We start from the raw sequence: 14,720 nt of genomic DNA on the forward strand, positions 1-14,720 counted from the left end.
AACTGTTCTTAACCTGAGGTACCACTTTAGCTAATGGGGACTCGTGCTGCCACCGCCGCGTGATTTCTGTTCTCATCCTGAAGCAAAGTTCTTAACCCGAGGTACTATTTCTGAGTTAGTGGAGTCTGTAACCTGAAGCGTCTGTAACCTGAGGTACCACTGTATATAATAATAAGAAGAAGAAGAAGAAGAAGAAGGAGGAGGAGGAGGAGGAAGAGGAGGAGTTTGGATTTGATATCCCACTTTATCACTACCCTAAGGAGTCTCAAAGCGGCTAACAATCTCCTTTCCCTTCCTCCTCCACAACAAACACTCTGTGAGGTGAGTGGGGCTGAGAGATTTCAGAGAAGTGTGACTGGCCCAAGTTCACCCAGCAGCTGCATGTGGAGGAGCGGGGAATCGAACCTGGTTCACCAGATTACGAGTCCACCACTCTGAACCACTACATAATAATAATTTATTATTTATACCCTGCCCATCTGGCTGGGTTTCCCCAGCCACTCTGGGTGGCTTCCAACCGAATATTAAAAACAATACCGCATCAGACATTAAAAACTTCCCTAAACAGGGCCACCTTCAGTTGTCTTTTTGAAGTAAAATAGTTGCTTATTGCCTTGACATCTGCTGGGAGGGCGTTCCACAGGGCAGGCACCACTATTGAGAAGGTCCTCTGCCTGGTTGCCTGTAACCTCACTTCTCACAGCAAGGGAACTGCCAGAAGGCCCTCGGCGCTGGACCTCAGTGTCTGGGCTGGATGATGAGGGTGGAGACGCTCCTTCAGGTATACAGGACCAAAGCCATTTAGGGCTTTAAAGGTCAGCACCAACGCTTGGAATTGTACTTGCACATCCATTGTTCTGCACACTTTTGGCTCTGGCCCCACTCACTTCTGGCATGTGGCCCCAAGAATGTTTCCTACAAAGGACTGTGGCCCTCAGGAGCCCCCACCAAAGCATTAGAGTTTCTTAGTGCGCAGAGGCATTTTTCCCAGCTTCTTCAGAATTGCAGGACTTCCTGTCCCAGGAGATCTGTTAAAGAACAGTAGATGGCCATTTTTTGTTAGAGTTTCACAGACTCATAGATAAATGATGATAGAATCAGAATCATAGAATCATAGAGTTGGAAGGGACCCCAATGTTCATATAGTCCAGCCCCTGCAATGCAGGAATCCCATCTACAGCATCCATGACAGGTCGCCACCCAATCTATGCTTAAAAACTTCCAATGAAGGAGAATCCACCACCTCCCAAGGGAGTCAACTCTGCAGTCAAACAGCTCTTACTGTCAGAAAATTATTCCTGTTGTTAGTTGGAATATCCTTTCTTGAAACCTGAAGCCACTTGTTCAAGTCCTACCCTCCACAGCAGGGGAAAAACCAAGCTTTCTCCATCTTACATGTGTCAGCCTTTTAGATACCTAAAGATGGTTATCATACCTCCTCTCATTCTCCTCTTTTCCAAGCTAAACATACCCAGCTCCTTCAACCATTCCTTGATCATCTTGGTTGCCCTCCTCTGCACACATTCCAGCTTGTTAATATCCTTCTTAAATTATCTTGATTAATAGCTTAGATGTATCTAGTCTGGAATAGCTGAGCTTTCAGTTCTTAATTTCTGACTCTCCTTGAAGCATACAAACATACATGCAATATGGATGCACATGCGTGTAGTGATCAAACTGCAGCCTTGATGTGATTTCAGCTACATCCACAAACTGACCTTTTCATGGTCGCGTGTGGCATTTTAGCACTGCGATGGAGAACATGGGCACATCAGTAAAAATAAAGAATTTTGATGCAATTGTACGTCAGTCACATCAGAACTGCATTTTGCAGCCTTTGATTGATGGTGGACACCTGCATTTGCGGCCAGACTGGTGGTGGTGGTGAGATGTCAGCAAGTGGTAGGAACTGAGAGCTGATGAAAACTCTGCATGCTTGAGTTCCAGCTTGAATTCCTTATTAAAAGCACAACCCACAAGGCGTGGAACGCAGGGCAGAGCAAACCCTCTGAGCAGTCACAGAATGGAATGGGGAAGCTGGCTCATCCTGAATCACTTGCCAGTTGAAGACTTGGCATAATCTCTGAGATGGTCTGAAAAACGGTTTTTAAGCAAACATGACTCGTAGGCTTCCCCCCCTTTTTTTATTCTCTTCCAGGGCTTAATAAAATTTCCTTAATTCTCAAACTTTTTCCTGTCTGCTTTACATACCATTCTTTCAACCATGAGGAGATGAATTGGTCCAAAGTCAGCTCTTGGCTCTTCTGTACTTTCCATTCAGAATGTGTCTTGTTACATTCTGTGTTCCTATCTGAATGTTACACTGGAAGCTTTTCTTTCTTCCTGAGCTCAAATGCATGCTATGTTGTGTGGGCAGTAAAAAGGGGGGGAGCACACTGTTCATCTTGACTTTCTCAAACTAGGTTGAATCAAAGGTTTTAAGAGTAATTGAAAACATATTTTTACAACCGTAAAGAGACGGTTAGGCGTGGAAACCATAGAAATATATTCAGAGCCACATTCTTTTCTCAACGTTTATTTCTTAATAAAGTGTAATCTTGCACCTAAGGAACCCTAAAAAAAAATGTACATTGTGCTGGATCAGCTGGAGAGCAAAGCCTTGAATGGCACATAATGAAGATTGGTGCAAATTAGATGAAGGGTTCCAATACAGTACGCTAAGCCTTTAATCAAGTGGGACTGGAAATGTTTAGAACCTTCTGACACACATTAGATGCCTTGTATGCCTCTGCACAGGTGGTATCAATCTTTAAAAAGCCTGAAAAACCAGGACTTCCAGTTTTAGGAGCAAGCAAAAAAAATAAACACACATGCATGTATTTAGGTGCCTATACTGAATATGGCCAAAGCTCATTTTTTCCATTAGTCAAGGGGACACTCAAAACAGCTGGATTTTTCAAAACATGAATTAATTGCTATTTTCATTCAGTTAGACTGAAATGAAGCTGGTGAAGGGGTCAGTAACAATTCTGGGAGGGGTGTGCCCTGCAGCCCTGTGGGTACCAACTGTATCCTTCAAGGAAGCAACTTCAGTGAAGAGAGTGAGGGAACTGTTGGTTGGGTGCACCTGTGCATAGCTGCAGACATAATGGCCCTGAGGAGGGGAAGTTCAAGTGTGCCTGTGTAACATGCAGTAATAACTCATGTAGATGAGCCAGTGGGGATGTAAAGGATGTACTGAGCAGAGTAAGAACAGGGCAACTTCTAAAATAGCATCCCAGCAGCCATACAGCATGTTCTGGGAGAATGTGGTTTCCCCATGGCAGCGGCACTTCGTTGAAGAGACTGTCTGGACTAGGGATGGCTGAGTCACACTATTTTCTGTGCATGTCAATTTCAGACATATTCATTGGCATGCCTCCTCTGTTCCTTTTCTATGATTTTTTAAAAATTGAACAAAAATGTGTATTTTAATGCATATTTTATCACAAAATGCACATTAACTACATAATTCATCTCCACTTATTTTATTCCAAAATAGGCAAAACAGACATTTTAAATTCATGTTTGTGTGTTTTTAGCCAAGGCCTGAATTGCAAGACTTGGAGAAATGCAAAATCTGATTGACTGCTATGTTTTGATCAGCCCATTTTTCTGGGATCTGTAAACCAGGTCAGTTCATGTTGCAATTCACAAATCAAATTCCTTGAGTATCCCTACTCTGTGGGCTCCCTGCTTTCATTATAAATCCAGGGGGTTAGGGATAGCACACATGTTAAATAAGATAATCTATTATACCTGAAAAGAGTTGGGAGGAAGAACTTTGTAGGGAGAGTAACAGGATTGAAATGTGTTGGATGGTTTTCTAAAACTAAAACCCATCCTCCATGGCACTGTTGTATGCCTTCTTTACATTAATTGGTGCAGATCACTTTTGCGGCATCACATATAGGTCAACATTTAAAATAAACACAGAAACCAGGCTAATGTCAAGGTTTCAAAGCCTGTCAAAGCCCACACCCCAACAGGGGTCTGACTGCCAACCCACAGAGCCCGGGCCAGCTACAAGCTTTGATAGGGGCTTTGGTGTATAGCATTAATAGGCTCACTTCTTGCTGCAGTGCTTGTGTTCTTCCAGCCACTGGTACTGGGTGATCACCACTTACATTTCCCACAATGCCATTGAGTGACACTGTGTCAACAACACTAAGGAATTTAAATGGTGGCCACTTGGCCACCCAACACTGAACACCATGAGAAATTTGGAGGGAGGGAGCTGCCTAGTGATTCCACATGGTGATGTCAGGTTTAGCCAGAGCCCTTTGGCTTTCCTCTTCCTCTTTGCTCTTGTTGCCTAATCACCTGCCATCACTGAATATAAGCGGCAAACCATGCCTACCCAAAATACATAATAAAAACATAAACGAGACCAACCCAATAATCTCCCCCTCCTCAACATGTTTTAAAGGAACATTGGATGTCAGTCAGCCAAAGGCCTGGTTAAAGAGGAACATTTTTGCCTGGCGCCCAAATGTGTATAATGAAGGCACCAGCTGACCCTTCCTAGGGAGAGCGTTCCACAAATGGGGAGCCACTGCAGAGAAGGCCCATTCTCGTGTTGCTACTCTCCAGACCTCTCATGGAGGAGGCACACGAAGAAGGGCCTTAGAAGATGACCTCAGGGTCTGGGTAGGTTCATATGGAGAGAGGCGGACATTGAGGTATTGCGGTCCTGAGCGCTTGACATCATATGGCTGCACAGGAACAATCACAATCTCAAAGTGAGTCCACAATTGTTCCTTGGCTGTACACTGGCTGTGGGTGGCTCTCTGTGGTTTCAGATGAGGTTTTCCCCTTGGTCCTACCTAGAGATGCTGAGAACTGAAGCTAGGACTGTTTTCATGCAAAGCATGCAGTCCACAGCAGTAGCCACCAGTGTGGTGATATGTGTTTTTATATTGAGCTTCTGCAACTATGTGGTGGCTGATGGGAAGGCAGGCCTAGTCAACTTGGCACAGGTGCTACATGAAGTACCATTGGGCCTCTGTGGACATGTACTGGGTGAACCAGGCCTGACTTCCCAATTGTTACATGCCTGAGTCGTCCTCTCTCGGCCACTGATCTGAATACTGAAGCCTGCAGCTTGGGGGCATTTGTATATTGTGCAGCGAGGTAGTTTCTATCCTGAAAATAGGAAGTTGATTCAAAGCCAGGCTCACGCTTTCCTCAGTCACTTTAACTCCGCACAAGGTTCACAGAAATTTAATCCAGGAGGAATATACAATCTGAAGACGGGATGTTTCTTTTCAAAAGAAACAGAGTGTATCCACAGAGCCGGCACTTGTGCTGTGACTCTGCTGGCTAGTCCTCTGGCATTATAGAAGATTATAATTAGCACCAGGTGACTTGGCGGAGTTTGATGAACAGCAAGACATTGGGAGGGGGGCTCCTATACAGCCACCTGTAAATCATCAGAACTTTTCTCTTAATGAACTTAATTAAGGCTGTGATAGAGAAATTCTAGCTCTTTTCATTCTCATCAGTGGTGATGGAAAGGCTGTGTGTGTGTGTGTGTGTGTGTGTGTGTTGGTTTTAAAAAAATGAGGTGCTGGTACTCATATCTTTATAAAAGTGCCATAGGTGCCAGAACATCTTAGCTGTCATGTGTGTGCACAAGGGGGGAGAGATGAGGATTCTCCATATGTACCATCACAGAAAAGCCACATACGTATATGAAAATGAGATATCGGCACACACCAGAAGAGTTTCCTGTCTCCAGTTATTCAGAGTTAGAAACTGGCAGTTCGGACATCATGAGATGGCCTTGGAAATTTCCAAAAGATTGCTTTTGTTTTCTGGGACTTGAGAATAAATACACAACCCTCTTGTTTTCCTTTGAAACCATAGGGACTGGAAACAAAAACAAGCCACATGAAAAGAATGGAGCTAATCTGCTGAGGATTCAGAGGAGAGTCTTTAGGAAGGTTCCTGAGAATCTGTGTGAGTTCATTCTCCTCATTCTTACTCCAAAGAGCTCCGGTACCATGCCCCCCTTCCCCTGTTTTATTCTTACAACAACCTGTGAAGTAGATTAGGCTGAGAGGGACAGCGACTGCTCCACGGTCCTCTGAGGAGCTTCATGGCTGGTTAGTTATTTGAATCTGGATCTTCCTTATCCTTATTCAACTCACTCACACTTTCCCCTGCCTCTTCTCTGCCCTGAGAAGTGATGTAATGGCTTTGCTCATATCCAGCTCTTAATATAATCAACTTGCAGAGCTATTGAGACATGACATTTGCAAACTGTCTTGTTCCTACTTTTAAGGATCAGAGCAGAAGTCCAGCAGACTAAACTATCAAATTATTGTGATGAGACAGTCTAATTTCTTGAATAAGACATAGTAGAAATAAGTAATGACAACAACAATTTGCTATTATTAATTGAAGCTTTCCAAAGAACTTGGGTTTCTTTATACTTCTATTGAAAACTATATGCCAAGTAGGCTTTGCTTTTTGAATATAATAAAATTACTGTCTCATGACAAATGATCTTTATAACAGAGACCGAGAGGGCTGTGTTTATTTTATTATATTCTATTTATATCCCATCTTTCTTCCATCATGGAATCCAAGGTGGCATGTGTGTAGTTCACAGGAACAGGAACATGGGACGCTGCCTTATATTAGGCCATCTAGCTTAGTATTGTCTACACTGACTGGCAGTGGTACTCCATGGTTTCAGGCAGCCCTACCAGGAGGCACTAGAGATTGGATTCTAGGACCTTCTGCATTCAAAACAGATGTCCTACTACTCAGTTATGACCTTTATTACTTTGCAATAATGTATTAATAATGTGTGGTCTGAGAGAACTATTAAAATTTTTGGAGATTTAGTCAGATGCATCCTTCTTTAAAATACATGTTTTTACAATGCCCTACACTTACTCAGTTTGGGGAGAAAGTATTTATGGATTACATAAATATGACTCTGCAGAAAAATATTAAGTTTTTATAGGAAAGTATTCTTTTGAGCTACATACCTACTATGTGGAATGTGACATCTGGACAACGTAAATGGGTATTTCATGCCCCTTTTATGACCAAACTACTGATACTGATGCACTGGAAAGATGAGTGTACAGGTCCATTTAATCAGTGGATTAAAGATATGACTACGTTGCAAATTATGAATGGACTGCTTATAGATGTAGACTTTGCATGGACAAATATAGTGTTATCTGGAACGCATTTATAAAAAAATATAGTAGGTTTCTTATATATGGATAATAATACTTGTACATTAGATAAATATATAGGGAATTGTAATAGTTAACTTTTATAATGATACACCTTTTTAAATTATGTTCAATTAAAGTGTTCCTTAATTTAAAAAATAATAATAACATGTTAGTCCTCCCAACTTTAGACTGGAGAACTGTGTGTGCTAGGACTGAAATGAAAGATCAATAAAAGATTTTTATGGTGATAGTGGGGAAGTGAAAATGGACCGCTGAACATGTTCTGGAGGCAGCGACTTCAGGGAACATGGTTAGTCTTAGCAGTGGTGGGCTTCCTTAAGACTGTGGCAGCAGCAAAGCTTTCAGATTTTTACTTCTCAGAATGGCCCCAAACAGCATTGTTCCAGGGAAAATGGTAGGTGGGCTGCAGAGCGTACCACAGATACCCCACCCCCACTTTCTCCACCCCACAAAAAAATAAATACCCCCTCTTTAATGTATGGGCTGCAGAATTTGGGCTATTTGTAGTATGCGTGTGCGCGCGCACACACACACACACACACTCCCAACCCTTGTGTCCCCTTGTTAGTTTGTCAAACCAAAGTTTCCTGTGAGGTTCAGACCAGGAAACTGTGATTAGAGTGATCCACTCAAATACAGGTTGTGTACCAGAATCAACCTGTGGTTTGTAATCCTGGTTCAGAGAGTTTACTCAAATGACAATTTGTCGATTTGGACAATACTGAAAAGCTGTGCTTTGACAAGCTAGGATGTGTTCTTTTAAACCAGGTTCACAAGGAGAGGAAGGAGCATGCATGCATAGGATTTGCTTGGTTTTCCAAACCATAGCTTGGAGGGTTAGAGAACACAATGTCAGAATGGAGCCAGTAAACTTTACCAAATAGATCAGTCTCATTTCTTTCTGTCGACAAATCCATTTGTGAGTTTGATTCCCCCCCTCACCTTTTCAGGGTTTACTTCTCATGCATTTACCTCTGCCCCCCCCCTTTAAGAAATCACAAATAAAAATGTTATGCCTATACAATAAGGCCGAGAAGTCCGAAAAGGGTTCTAATCTTACTGTAATTAGTTTTTATTGAAAAGGCCTGCTTCTTTTTGAAGCTGAAAGCTTCCAGCTCCTGCTTTCAAATCCACCCTTGGTATAGAATATCAAATTTTTGGTCTCATTGTTCATGTTCTTGGTTTGGCATGGAAGCATACAGTGAGAGGATTTGGAGATGTCCCTGGAAAAAGTTTACCTTCCCCCTTTCAGCCAGAACCAAAGATCCAGCTCTACTGCTTTCAGAGTCTCAAAATTCCTACAGTTGACCTTGTCACTGAGTAGACAGGCCGGAACTTCCTGTGCCTACTTTCCTCCCAGACAGGTGATTTCCCTCTGACAGTGCTCATCATCTGTTCAGGAGGAGTCACCCTTGAGTGCAGAAGTGGATTGCTGTGCTTCAACAGTGCTGAATGGGGGTCACCGAGGCCATGGACTTCTTTCCTAAAATGAGATTGGAACTCAAGACACCTTTCATGTCACAGCTCACCAAACCACTGAGTCATTGCATCAGCAGAAAATATGCAGACTCCCATTTTTTGGGGAACTGCCCACAGATCATTTCAGCAGTCTCACTACTCAGAGGTTTATAACACAGCATGTGCACACATATTAATAATTTCCCTACTTTCCCTCTTCCTTCCACCTTCAAAGAGCAAGCACTGCATGACCAGATTTTTTTTTAAGACATCCAGAACCTCCACACTTGACCCTCATTTGTCTAGTTAAAAAGAGATAATTGCTCTGAGAAAATAAGGATGATGTGTTCTTGAAATCGGGCTCTAAAACAGACAGTGAGACTCTAGTTATAAATTTCCACTCCACAGTTGAAATTTAAGTTAGCTTGCCATTGCCGTGTGATGTATCTAAGCTTAGTTGTGTTACTCAACCCATCACACAGCTTATAGCAGCACTGTGCATATTTAGTCAGAAGTCTGCTCTATGGAGTTCAATGGGACTTACTCCTAAATCAGTGTGTATAACAGTGGTTTCCTGCAGGCGGTGGCTTGGAGAACCCCAGTGTGCCACTATGAAATCAACATTTGAAAATTTAACAGCTGTATTGCATGCCTCCACCACGCGATGCTCTATGGAACCAGAAGTCTTCAAGCAAAATTGATCTGTACCCACTTCTCAGTAGGGACCCAATTCATGCCAGAGCCAATATGAACAACTTTGGCAACAATTTCTGGAATAAACTGCAGATGAAGTTTCCATCCATCCCTAGAATTGAAATATATATCTAGCATAACACACACACACACACACACACACACACACACACACACACACACACAATGGTACCTCGTGTTAAGTACTTATTTCATTATGAAGGTCCGTTCTTAACCTGAAACTGTTCTTAACCTGGAGCATCACTTTAGCTAATGGGGCCTCCTTCTGCCGTCGTGCCGCCGGAGCACAATTTCTGTTCTCATCCTGAAGCAAAGTTCTTAACCTGAAGCATTATTTCTGGGTTAGTGGAGTCTGTAACCTGAAGCGAATGTAACCCAAGGTACTATCTATCTATCTATACACACACACACACACACACACACACACACACCCATCCATTATTTTATTTAAGACATGATAACACCATCATACTGGTCAAAATCTCTAAAGAGGTTCATTTTATTCAACCAAAAATAAACACAAGGCATGTTAAGGCTCATTATCCTGATCTGAAGGGTTTTAGTTTTTGTTGTGGCCAGACTAATCCATTTTACTTTCAATATATGATTCTATTCCCTTTCTTTCTTTCAAGTGTAAAGCATAGCTGTCAACCTTCCCTTTTTTGCAGGAAATTCCCTTATTCCAGGGCCATTTCCCGCTATCCCGAATTGTCAGATATCCCATAGACTGTCCCTGGGACAGGCGAGGCTGCTGATCCCTTATTTTCAAATCTGAAATCCATCAGGTCCATAACCACTTCCCATTGGAGTCTGTTCCCCTCTGCCTCCCAACATTTAGCCCTAAATGTCGCCCAGGCTCTGATAAAGCAGAATGACATCATCATCATCATCATTTTTAATTTGTATACCCTCTTTCTATCTTACAATATTCAAGCCGGTTTACAGGCTGAAGAAACAAAAAATGTACATCTTACATGCAATACAAAAATGTGATAATAAAACATAACTTTAAAATAGGTAACCTATATCAAAAAGTAACATTCAATGATCATTAGAACAGTATTAAATAATAATAATAACAACATATAAAAGTTAAACAGAATCCACTCAGCAGTTAAAATAAATAATAAACTAAAATGAAACGATGGCAAGCCACAGTACATAAAATAATACAATACAACTTGCGAAGTAGAGACTAGAGGGTGGGGCAAGGCAGGTGGAAGGAGGCCTTGCCTGACGAAGTCTCTCCCCTCACAGTTCTTCCTCCAGGGCCAGCTCCTCTATGAGGACTCCTAGGGCTGAAGAGTGGGGCAAGGCAGGTGGAAAGAGGCCTTGCCTGATGGAGTCTCTCTCCTCATCAATGGTTTCCCCATCCCGTTCCTGCTCTCTTCCCTCCCAGTTCCTTGGCAGCACACAGCAGCGGAAGCCCTCCCCACCCACCCACATAGCAGGACCCTTAGAAAAAGGTCATAATAATCCTCTCAAAGCATTCTCACAGAAATCTGCTTTCAGACATAGTTTTGACAAATTCCTGTTTTTATCTTGGAAATCTTGTCTACGAGGAGCTGCTAGTAGGGTCAGATTGTTCATGGCCTGTGCAGTTCTAAGGATGGAAAAGGCACATTAGATCATCCTGCCTCCCTGCCAGAACGGCATTGTTCCTCGCAGTACGTTTTCAAGTGCTTATTTTTATAGGTCCCCAGGGAGAGGAGAGATTCTCTCACTTCCTTTGGAAGACTATTCCACAGCCTAACCCAGCCAGGGACTTTCCCTGGTATTTGGTCTTGTGTATCTCTGCTGGTCCCCCTCTAGTGGTGTCCGTTACTGAACGACACTCCCTTTCAACCAGTCAAACACCCGTATTTTCATCTCACACTCAACCTTAGGGATCACGGAGGAAATTCAATCCAGTTTGAATTTAAATCATCCTAATATGCACTTTAGGGACGCGGGTGGCACTATGGGTTAAACCACAGAGCCTAGGACTTGCCGATCAGAAGGTCTGCAGTTTGAATCCCCGCGACAGGGTGAGCTCCCGTTGCTCGGTCCCTGCTCCTGCCAACCTAGCAGTTCAAAAGCACGTCAAAGTGCAAGTAGACAAATAGGTACCGCTCCGGCAGGAAGGTAAATGGTGTTTCTGTGCACTGCTCTGGTTTGCCCAGAAGCGGCTTAGTCTTGCTGGCCACATGACCCGGAAGCTGTACGCCGGCTCCCTCGGCCAGTAAAGCGAGATAAGTGCTGCAACCCCAGAGTCGGCCACGACTGGACCTAATGGTCAGGGGTCCCTTTACCTTTTTAATATGCACTTTACAAAACAAGAGCAATCCTTTGAAACTCTCATTATGAATTTTTGAAATATACATATACAAAGGTAAATTGGCTATTAAAAGGTATATAGGTTGAATACGTTATTTTAGTGGAAACTGCTCTGCAAAAATCATGAAGACTGTTTCTGCACGTGCTGTGGAGGGAAATGAGGGGCAGATGGGGCTCGTCAACTTGGGGCAGTAGCCCATCTAAGAGAAGGAAAACTCTGATCCTGAACTTCCGCTGCCTGGCAGCTATACTCATTCATGAGAAAGGTTTTGGGAGTAAACCCTGATGAAAAATCTGTACCTGCTGCCTTGCCTGACATCACTGGGAGAAGAAAAGGCTAATGAGTGGAGTCCCTAGGACGGTTGGATGGCATCTTGTACTCCTCCTTCCAGCAACTCCTGCTGCCAAGCTGGTACCAAATGCTTTCCTTTGGACCACATCAGCGAAACCAAGAGGAGGGCCAGTCTGCCTATGGACCATTCCATCATGGGTGTGATGTGCTGAAATCAGCATTTTAACCAGTGCTGGGAAAGGTATGAGCTGGTGAGCTGGTTCTGGGAAATACACGCTTGAGCAGTTGGAACACTAGTTGAATGATAGCCAGGAGGAAATGTTTTGTGCGGCAACAGCTGCTCTTGGCAAGGTTGTGGAATGCACAGAAAGATTTGGTTGGTTTGTCTAATGCGAGTCTCCTCACCCTCAAGGTGCACTGCATCCCCTAGAACAGGGGTCTGCAACCTTTAAGACAAAAAGAGCCACTTGGACCCGTTTCCGAAGAAAAAAAACCTGGGAGCTGCAAAACTCGTCATTATAAAAATAACTTTTTTGTCACTTTTTAAAAATTATTTCTTTGTTTGACCCCTCAGGATTACTCCTCCTCATAGAAATAAACGTTAAATTAACAAGTTACCTTTTGTGTGTGTGTGTGTGTTCTTCACTCCCCTTCAAAACAGTGACCAGCGTACATGCCCCTTACAATGTAGTGGGCGGGCGGGCGGGAAGGTGACGTCGGGACAGTGCATGACTAACGCACGCACCGCCCCCATGCGACGTCACAGCCAGTACAGCACCCGCCACAGTGGGGAGTGTCGGGGTGCACAATGTGCCTCCTCCCCTCGCTAGTATCCGCCCCGGAGCCGCGGCAAAGGTGTAAAAGAGCCACATGTGGCTCCGGAGCCACGGGTTGCAGACCCCTGCCCTAGAATATGCTGCCATGTGGTTCCTGGCGTTAGTATTGACTGGGATACATGTGTTGGAAGCAATCAGGCCATCACATGTTCCTTTCCCACTAATTAGAATGAGGGACCATTCTGCAATCTGATTATGGTAAAGCTCTCTCAAAAATCAGCACCATCAGTGCTTTTTAATGGCAGAATGTGCCAGAACACAGTTCCGGTATCTTTTTTTGGTCAAATCTGCTCACCTTCTCTGGTGGGTGCATCTGTCTCCTTGAGCGAAACCCTCTTCTCAGGGTAAGAGCAAATGGTTTGCATGCAAAAAGTCCCATGTTAATTCCCTGGGCATTTCCCCATACATAGGGCCAAGAATCCTGTGTATGTCCCCTGACTAGAATCCTGGGCTGCTGCTGTCTGTCAGTGTAGACAAAACTGACGCAGATGGACCAAGAGTACTCAATATAAGGCAGCTTCTTATGTTTGTAGATCTCCCTGCTGCCATGCGCTTTGGCAAACCACTCAATCTCAGCCCCCCATCTTCAGTGTGAAGATTAGAATGCAACCTTATGGGTTTGTTGTAAGGCTTTCAGGAGATAATGTATGAGATGCTCGTTTTTGAATGCTAAAAAACGCTATACAAAGTGCTCTGCTTCTCTGGATGTGATAGGGTGTTGTTTCTTATTAGGAATGTGTACAGTAACACGTCTCCATTGTCTGAGCTCCAAGGGAAGCCTTGCGACGAATTTGTCCCTCGAGCACTTTGGGCCCAGGACGCAGGAAACCTGGCAATTGCAGAAGGATGTTGGCAAGTGGATTTTGCAACCTACCGTTTGTGTAAAAATCCAGTTTATTAAAAACAATAAACACACAGCCCAGTGTTATGCCAATTTAATTATACAATTTTAGAGATTTAGTGCTCCCACTGATTTTTTTTTATGGTTTGAGCATTATGAGTAAGATCCAGACAGATTCTGTTTCTAGTTTGGACTTGATGATAAAAATGACGTAATAAAAGGAATTCAAATGAATCACCGCTTGGAGAAAGAGAAAATAAGTTACTGAATTCTACAGAAGTTAGACAGGAAGGGGTAGTGTTTCTTTAAACACTTTAATTAACAAGCGTCCTGACTCCTTCTGAATAGTGTAGGTCAGTGATGGCCAAACTTGGCCCTCCAGCTGTTTTGGGACTACAACTCCCATCAGGAGCTAACAGGACCAGTGGTCAGGGAAGATGGGAATTGTAGTCCTAATCAGCTGGAGGGCCAAGTTTGGCCATCACTGATGTAGGTCTTTCCACATCATAATATAAGGGAAGATATTCCATATATTAATAGCAAACTCATTATCTGAGTGTAGATGCTTATGTAACCAGAATGGCACCAACCATGCTCAAGAGGGTAAAGGTAAAGTGACCCCTGACCATTAGGTACAGTCACGGACGACTCTGGGGTTGCAGCACTCATCTCATTTTATTGGCCAAGCGTGCCAGCGTACAGCTTCCGGGTCATGTGGCCAGCATGACTAAGCTGCTTCTGGCGAACCAGAGCAGTGCACGGAAACGCCATTTACCTTCCTGCCGGAGCAGTACCTATTTATCTACTTGCACTTTGAGGTGCTTTCGAACTGCTAGGTTGGCAGGAGCTGGGACCAAGCAATGGGAGCTCACCCCGTCGCAGGGATTTGAACCGCCGACCTTCTGATAGGCAAGTCCTAGGCTCAGTGGTTTAGACCACAGTGCCACCCGTGTCCCTATGCTCAAGAGGGAGGGATCAGCAAATATGGAGAAGCTTCAGGGTTTGCAGAAGTGCAAAAGATTTGTTGGGGGGAAAGCCCCAGG

The 14,720-nt window shown here is 43.7% G+C and overlaps 1 protein-coding gene across 5 annotated transcripts in view; it reads left to right on the forward strand.

Moving 5' to 3' along the window:
- Positions 1-14,720, forward strand: part of COL8A1 (collagen type VIII alpha 1 chain) — a 94,900-nt gene that overhangs the window by 25,820 nt on the left and 54,360 nt on the right. For 2 of the 5 annotated variants that reach the window (XM_083500776.1, XM_083500774.1), the window contains one exon: positions 5,869-5,961. The exons of the other annotated variants lie outside the window; for them this stretch is intronic. The gene's annotated coding sequence lies outside the window, so the exon portion shown is untranslated. The remainder of the gene's footprint in view (positions 1-5,868; positions 5,962-14,720) is intronic. 5 annotated transcript variants of the gene reach the window in all.

This window comes from Podarcis liolepis (assembly GCF_965112155.1).
Source record: "Podarcis liolepis genome assembly, chromosome: 4".
NCBI lineage: Eukaryota > Metazoa > Chordata > Lepidosauria > Squamata > Lacertidae > Podarcis > Podarcis liolepis.